This window comes from Tupaia chinensis, unplaced genomic scaffold, assembly GCF_000334495.1.
Source record: "Tupaia chinensis unplaced genomic scaffold, TupChi_1.0 Scaffold000489_1, whole genome shotgun sequence".
In the NCBI taxonomy this organism is placed as follows: Eukaryota; Metazoa; Chordata; class Mammalia; order Scandentia; family Tupaiidae; genus Tupaia; species Tupaia belangeri.
In genome coordinates this window covers 6,149,330-6,157,698 of record NW_006160001.1, presented here as the reverse complement: position 1 = coordinate 6,157,698, position 8,369 = coordinate 6,149,330, and positions in this window count along the sequence as shown.

Sequence of the window (8,369 nt, the reverse complement as noted above, 5' to 3'; positions counted from 1 at the left end):
ATCTCTATTCCTGATAAATTATCCAGTCTCTGTTATTCCATTACACAACACAAAATGAACTAAGGTATCTTCCCTTCTCCTCTTTTTTTTTCCCCTACTTTTTTTTCTTCTCTCTTTAATAACAAGTAGCTTTTCATCCAGAGAGCAAGATCATTTCTGGCTCCTATGTCCTGAAAAAGGGATTTGTATCTCAGATGGGAACCCAGTGAACTCCAGGGAACTGTAGAGTCCTACCAATATCAGGAATCTTCCATTGAACCCTCTGACTTAGCAACTAATCCTCTTCAACTCTGATGGCATTTCCCTAGTCTCTTCTACCACTGTCCAGATTAGCATGAGGAACATCTACTATCCAGAAGTCATCCAAGACTAAAATATTAAAATTATACAATCCCAGTATGAAGATTCATATTCTGTCATCTCCTTTAAGCCCTTGTGCCCAATACTTTGGGTCTTCAGCCTAGGTAAGTACTTCCTTTGCTTGAGATCTCCATCTTTGGCTTTCTAAAAATGAATATGCATCACTCTGGCCTCATCTCCTTTTCTGCCCAGCCATATCCTATAACTAATGCCTTCAGTGTCTCATATTTTCCTCATTAGAATATAACTTTATTTGATCTCAACAGCTGATTTTCTCTGCATGGTTCCCAAGTATCATTTAAGGGGCTCACATAACTGCATATAATAGTTTAACTGCCACTTCATGTCTCCCATCTTCAGCAAGTTTTCTACATGGTTCAGCACAAATACACACTCTGCTATTATGCTAGCAGAGCTATCAAAAAGCACTCTGAAACTCAGTTTCCTCACAGCATAGAGAAGACTTAATCCTCCTTAGCTTATTTTTCTGTTTGATGGGAAATATACAAAAAAGAAAGCCAACCACCTTTCCCATCCACTATAGAGAGCAGAATTATGAATCACTGCAGTTTCCAAGCTATCCCTGAGCTGATACAAATATGTTGCCTTGGAGGAAAGACTGCAAAACTATGGACGATCCCAGAGATGAGTGATAGCTAAGAAAAGCAAATTTTTATTACACATTGAAAATATGTAATAATGTTGCTCCTACTTGGTGCCATGCTAATCACTATATCTGCATTGCTTTATTTAATCTTCATAAAAACTCCATTAGTACCTCCATTTTGTAGATGAAGAAACATATCCTGAATGGTTAAATAACTTGCCTAGGATCACATAGAAATGGAAAATGAAATGAAAAAGGAGGACTAAGTGGTGAAGTTCAGAGAAGAGGCAGCCAAGCCACTAAGTAGAATCAAATATAGGTCTGTCTTGCTGAAGGCCTGTGTAATGCCCTAATCTAAAAAGAGTAAAAAGGATAACAATATTTTGTTATCAGAGTGCCTTGGGTAGTGATTTAGTTCATTATGGGAAAGTATTTTCCCTGTAAAAATACAAAACATGACAAAAGGGCTAAGATACCTCACAAAGAGCTCCCTCTGTTCATACTTTCCTAATAAACCCTTAGACGCACAAGGGATGGCTGAAGTTCAAGAAAAATTAGCTCAATTCATCCTTTAGAGCTGTCATTAACACGGAAAAGACAAAAGACACTCACAGTGACCCAAAAAACCCTGACTTGGTCCCAGGAATCATAAATGAATATGCCACAAAAAGAGACTTCATATCTGTTAATGCAGCCTGAATACCACAACCACTACCTCATAATAAAAATTAATGTATCTCACCTTATAGTTTGTAAAGTGCTTTTCCCAAACGAGGTCAGAGAGTGGAAGTTAGAAAAGTCTTCTTTTGAGGTTTACTGAAGAAGTTAAGTTAGATCTTGACTCCACCTGGAAGTCAAAAAATGTTGTCTTCAAACCATATATTAAAGTATTTGTTGTCCCATTTTCTCTTTTCCTATAAATCTCTCTGCAACCCTTAGAAAAATTATGGGGTAGACATGTATAACCCTCAGGAGTGGCAATTCACTTTTATTTGTCCATCCAATTGCATTAGATATGTAAGTAGATCAATAGTCCAGTATGGTCCCTTTAAAATACAAAGCCAGATAGCTTAACAAAATGTGCAATAAATAGTTCCTAGGATCCTCAAGCTAAGCTTAACACTATCTACTCTGTATATCCCCAGTCCCCAGAGAATTTGTTTTCCTAGCTTAGCTTGAGGATCCTGGAAATATTGCAGATTTTGTTAAGTTATCTGGCTTTGTATTTTAAAGGGACCATACCAGATTATTCTTCTGATGCTATGATTATTCTTCCATGGCTAAAAAGGCTATGGATTCCTTTATTTATTTTTATTTTAAATTTTTATTTCACTTCATTTATTATTAATATTATTATTAGTTTCCAATTTGACCAGAGAAAGAGAGGGAAAGTGAGAAAGCAAATCGTCAGGTCTGGGACTCAAACCACAGTCAGCCGTGTGGGACTCCAGCGCCTTCAACCACCACACCACCTGCCGGCCCTTATGGATCCCTTTATTAATGAAACACACTATTGGCTGAAGAAAAATAACACACTTCAGAAAGAACGTGTAACTTGTAGACCAAAATGCTGCGGTAAACCAAGACCAGCATCGGTTTATATAACATCTGAAGCTGCATTAAAATGAAAGTTTGACGGACTCAAGGCTAGATCCTTCCACTAACACTTTTACCTTTCTTCTGCCATGCTTTACAAATGGCACCTGCCAGAATGGCTTCCTTGGCAGCTTTACAGCCTTCCTGTGGGTTGCACATTAACAGTCTGACTAACACTGTGGGATGCTTGTTTTACTGTTGCTAAATCTACACTAAGTCCCCTGAGAGGCCACCAAGATCAAAAGGTTGCATTGATTCAGTCACTACTTCTTGGAGCAAAGCAGTGGCTATGATCAGATGAAGGTGTTGTGTGCTTCATCTTTTGAAGTTGAAAGGGTTGATATGTCTATGGACAGCTTACTGAAGTCTTTGAAACCCTGTGTGAGAAAATTGGGTACACAGGACATATTGCTTGAACACATGGATATAAGGCAGAGAGAAGTCTGTGAAAGGCTCCTAGAAAGAAGTGATATTATCAAGTAGTGAATTAGAAAGTGATTAATTGAGCTGTGTTTTATGCAGTGAGACTTAATTAGATGCTTACAATTGATTTTCCACATGATCACAAACTGTAGGTACAGTGACTATGTTTTATTCATTTCTATATTTCCCTCAAGGATGAATCTGGTAAATGAACATTTGACCAGAGGATGAGTGAGTGAGTGGGTGACTTAGTAAAGACTGTACTTGGGCAATATCTGCTTTGAGGCCCATAGCAAGAAGACGTTTGTTAATAGTGACTAAAGGACGCTTGTCAAAACAGAAACACTGCACATAATTCAGCAGAAGATGCAGCATAGGCCACTGCTCAGGGAACTATCAAAATGTTCTGAGCACTCTCTCTTGTCATTTCTGTGTGGAGTATGGCTCTAGCATCAAATCTTTGAGGATAGACAAGAAATAGAAACCAATAGTTGGCACCACTCAGGCAAAGATTCGACAATTGAGAACCAAATCCCAAATCCATCACCAGTTGTTTGGGAAGGGGGTTACAATCACTATAATTTACTTCAAAATACTTTATCATTAATAATATTGGTGTGTGCATTACTTTAAATTTACACCTTAGAAAAAAATATGAACCTGGAGAATGATTAAATAATATATAATCAAAAGTTTGTGCTACAAGTCAGCAACTTAAAGTAATTTAACTATCTTTATCTCTGATAAACATTGGATGTTTCTTAACTAAAATGTTGAAGATATGTGGCTTGATTAAGACACTTAGAGAAACTCTCCAACCTTGTATAAACAGGATATAAATATCTAGCAAAAGAGATTTCCATTTTCAACTTTGGCGAAATAACAAGAATGTAGTTTGCCACTTTAACTCAAAAAATTTAAAAATAATCGGTGAAATAGATGAAAAAAATGAGGATCAGACACTGGACAACAAGTAACACAGGGCAATAATCCCTGAGAGAAGAAGAGCAAGTGATGTGAGGTCTACAACTACCCACTTTACTCACAAGAGAGACTTGCCAGGCTACATAGGGACAGAAGAGGAAGACTCAAAGCATAGTGGTCTCTCTGATATGCAGAGGTAGTTAAGAGTTGGAGGAGGACCAGCAGGTGATGTGGTAGTTAAGGCAGCTGGATTCCCATGTGACTAACCCTGGTTCAAGTCCCAGACCTGGCAGCTTGCTTTCTCACTTTCCTTCTCTCTTCTCTCTTCTCTCTCTCTCTCTCTCTCTCTCTCTCTCTCTCTCTTCCTTCTCTCTCTCTCTCTGATCAACTTCAAAAAAAAAAGACAATGAAATAATGACAATGAATAAAATTAAATAAAATAATTCTTAAAAAAAAAAAAAAAAGAATTGGAGGAGGCCAGGGAACCAGATGATAAAGCAGTGGTTGAATGCTACATTTTGCAGTTGATCCACATGGGAAGGTTCCAGATTCACATCTAGTGACGTCCCTGAGAATGCTGAACATTCACATGTACATGACCTAGGGCTGGATGAGGCTGGAGACGGATTGTAGTGTTCAGATTCGGTTTCTCGCTCTCAGTAAATAAATAAACAAGCAAAAATAATTAGAGGAGGCCAAAGTAGTTAAGAATTTGTAGGTCAGACTGTGGAAAAAGGACCTGCCCAGAGACAAGAGAGCTGCATACAGGGAAAGTTTTAGAAATTTGTAAAGGATTCCCCGCTGGCCTTAAATTGAGTCCAGCATACCCATACATGTAAGGAGACCATCTGAGGCAGAAGGAAAAATAAAACATTGGAAAGCCTTGGATAGAGTAACCCCTGTTGTTACATAGGAACAGGAATACTTTGCTTTCCCACCAGTCAAATTGGAAAATAAACCTTGTAATATACAGGATATCAGAACGATATTGTTCTAGTCATGGTCTGGTCTCACTTAACAAAACAAAGCAAGACTTCAAAGGGCCACACTCTTTATAAGTATCTTAAATGTAACCCAAAATACAAGAATCAAATACAAGATTATTTAAAGAAACATAAAGAAGTCTGAGGGGTATAAAACATTACTTGAAAAAATAATCTTCAAAATTTTTCAAAATAGGGAACTGGCAGTTAGCGTAATGGCTATGTCACTGGACTCCTACGTAGTCGACCGCGGTTCGTGTCCTGGACCCGGTGGCTTAAAACTCACGCCGGGCACGTGTGCGTGCGTGCCCAAGATCCCGAGAGAATAATAGAGGAGAAGGGATTGTGGCGTGACCATCCCTCCTGGGGGGTGATTTCTCGCTTTCTCTCTCTATGTCTCTCTCTGTCTGGCGAGTGCACGTGCCCTATAGCGAAAACCTCTCAAAAAAAAGAAAAAAAAATGTTCAAAATACGACTAAAAACCTACATAGACAAAAAGCACAATGAATCCCCAAGAACTAGGAACTTAAAGAAATCTACCCCAAAGCTCATCACAATCTAATTGCTCAAAACTAATAATAAGTACCCAATAGGAAGCATGGTGGCTAAGGTATTGGACTCCCATGTGGCTGAACATGGTTCGACTCCCAGATTCAGCAGCTTGAAAATCATGCTGCGTATATGTGCATACCTACCCAAAATCCCAGAAGGAGAATGGAAGAGAAGGGATTGTACCATGTTCTCACTTTCCTTTTCACTATCTGTCTCTCTCTGTCTCTCTGGTGAGTGCGCTCACCCTACGGCAAAAACAAAAACAAGCAAAAAAAAAAAAAACTAGTAATAAACAGAAAATCTTAAAAAGCTGTAAGAAAAATAAAACACATTACACAAAGAAGAGAAAAAGAAAAGAATGAAATAAGCATTTCATTGAAAACAGTGTAATCCAGAAGACAATGGAGCAGCATCTCTTAAGCACTGAAAGAAAGGGGGGAAAGCTCTCAGTCTCGAATTTCATAACAAGTAAAAGTCCTTCAAACTCTAAAGTGAAATAAAGGCCTTTTCTTTTTTTCTCAGACACACAAAAACTGAAATAATTCAAACAAAAATAGACCAACACATAAATTATTAGTTGATCTTCATAAATAATGCCAAGTCAATGCAATGGGTAAAATAAACATTCCAATATGTGGTTATGGAACAACTACATGATAGTCATGGTTAACCACATAATAAAGTTAACCTTGACCCTGAATTTACACCACATGTAAAAATAAACTTAAAAGAGACTATATTTACCTTCCAAGAGAGATTTAAGAGTTAAATACATACAACTTTAGAATAAATTCTTAGTGACCCTGAACTTGGCAAAGGTTTATAACATATAACCCAAAAGCACAAATTCTAAAATTAAAAAAGTTAATTAACGGACTTTTATAAATTGACTTTTATAAAAATGTGCCTAGGGCCCGTCTCAGTGGCATATTGGTTAAGGTGGCTAGATCCTAACAACTTGAAAAACATATGAGGTGCAGTTTGATTCCTGGACCCAGCAACTTAAAAAACATACCACGTACATAGGTGTGTGTGTGCCCAAAATCTCAAGAGGAGAATGGAGGAGAAGGGACTGTATTGTGGTCACCCCCTCCTTCCTTCTCTTTCTCTGTATCTCTCCAGTAAACACCTGTGTCCTATAGCAAAGAAAAACAAAAAGGAAGAACCTAAGAACTATACAGAAAAAGTCAGCATATATTAGTTTGCAATAATGGGAGTGGGAAGATGATAGGGTCTGCTATTCAAAAGTATTTCTTGATGACTTGGTCATTATAGACCTGTGTGTGAATGCTACATTTTCTCCTCTGGCCATGAGTGAGTACGCAAGGAAAGAAGTGGAAATGTCAGCTCGACTGAGTATGAAGCCACTGGGAGAACCTAGAATTGGATGTTCACATTATGTTCCTTATTGGCTCATAAGCAAACGTAGAAGTTACCAGGGAATTAAGATTACCTATGTTATCCTCCAAAAACAACAGGTGATTAAGAGAGATTGCTTTTAAACTTAGCTGCACACTAACATAACCTGAGAACTTTCAAAAATAAGAACATCTAGGATCTCAGTAGAGCTCTCATAAATTGTATTTCCTAGGAAGGAACCCAGTGATTGTAATATTTTTAAACTTCTCAAGAGATTCTTTTTTATTTTTTTTGAGAGGTTTTTGCTATAGGGCACATGTGCTCACCAGAAAGACAGAGAGAGACAGAAAGACAGAAAGCAAGAAATCACCCCCCAGGGGGGGATGGCCACCCAGCAATCCCTTCTCATCTCAGGATCTTGGGCACACACGCACACATGCCCATCGTGAGTTTAAGCCACCAGGTACGGGACTCCAACCACGATCAACTACTTGGGCTTCCAGTGACATAGTCATTACGTCAACTGCTGGTCCCTCAAGAGATTCTAAAACAGCTTAGGAAACAATTCATAAACCATTTATTCTGTGGCAGAATAGCCATTGAAATTTTTATTGTATTTTTTACGGGCATTCATAAGTTTCTAAAGGAAAAATAGCCAATCATCAAAACCTGCTCCAGCTTCCATCATTCACTGTCTTATTTTCTGGGTTTTCTTTAAAGAGAAGAGAGACTAATAGCTAGCTACTAGCTATTATAAATAGTTTGCTTGCTTTTCTTCCTTTTTTATTTTAAGAATTTTTTATTTTATTTTATTTATCATCATTATTTTGACAGTATATTTTTTATTTACTTGTTATATTCAATCACTGTGTATCATTATAGCATACCAAATTAATTTCGCCATCATGAATACATTGCATATCAGTCCAGTCACAGATATTACCATATACATTACAATCAAGAGATTTCTTTCCATTTTTAGGTCTCTTCAATGTTTTGCATCTTTCTTCTTTCCCTTGATTCTCTCCCTCATTTCCCAAACTCCTCCGTACTGTCTAGAGAATCACCATTGCTCTCCATGCTTTTCTACCTTCCAATCATTCAAATTCTTCCGTAGAGTGCAGACATTCAGTATACATTGAGTAGAGACCTACAATGCTTTCTGTTTTGTAGCCTGGTTAATATGATTAGAAAGAGACAGAGACAGGAAAAGTTAGAAATCCACTTGTCAGTTCTGGGACTTGAACCCCAGTCAGCCATGTGAGAGTCCAGTGCCTTTAAGTCCATGCTACTTGCAAGCTCACTTTTTTCTTAAGGTGTTTCAGAGTAGAAGGAGGAAAAAGCTACCTGTTTTAGAACAATGCTATACTTCGAATTTGTCCCCGGCCCACTCCAAATTTTTAGATATTGAAAATTTAAATGCCATTGTAATGATATTAAGAAAATGGAAACTCAGTCCACCTATAGTATTAAGAGATGAGGCTTTGGAGAAGTGATTAGAATTTGATAAGGTCATCGGTGTGGGACCCCTATATCTGAATTCTGGTGACTTTATAAGAAGAGGG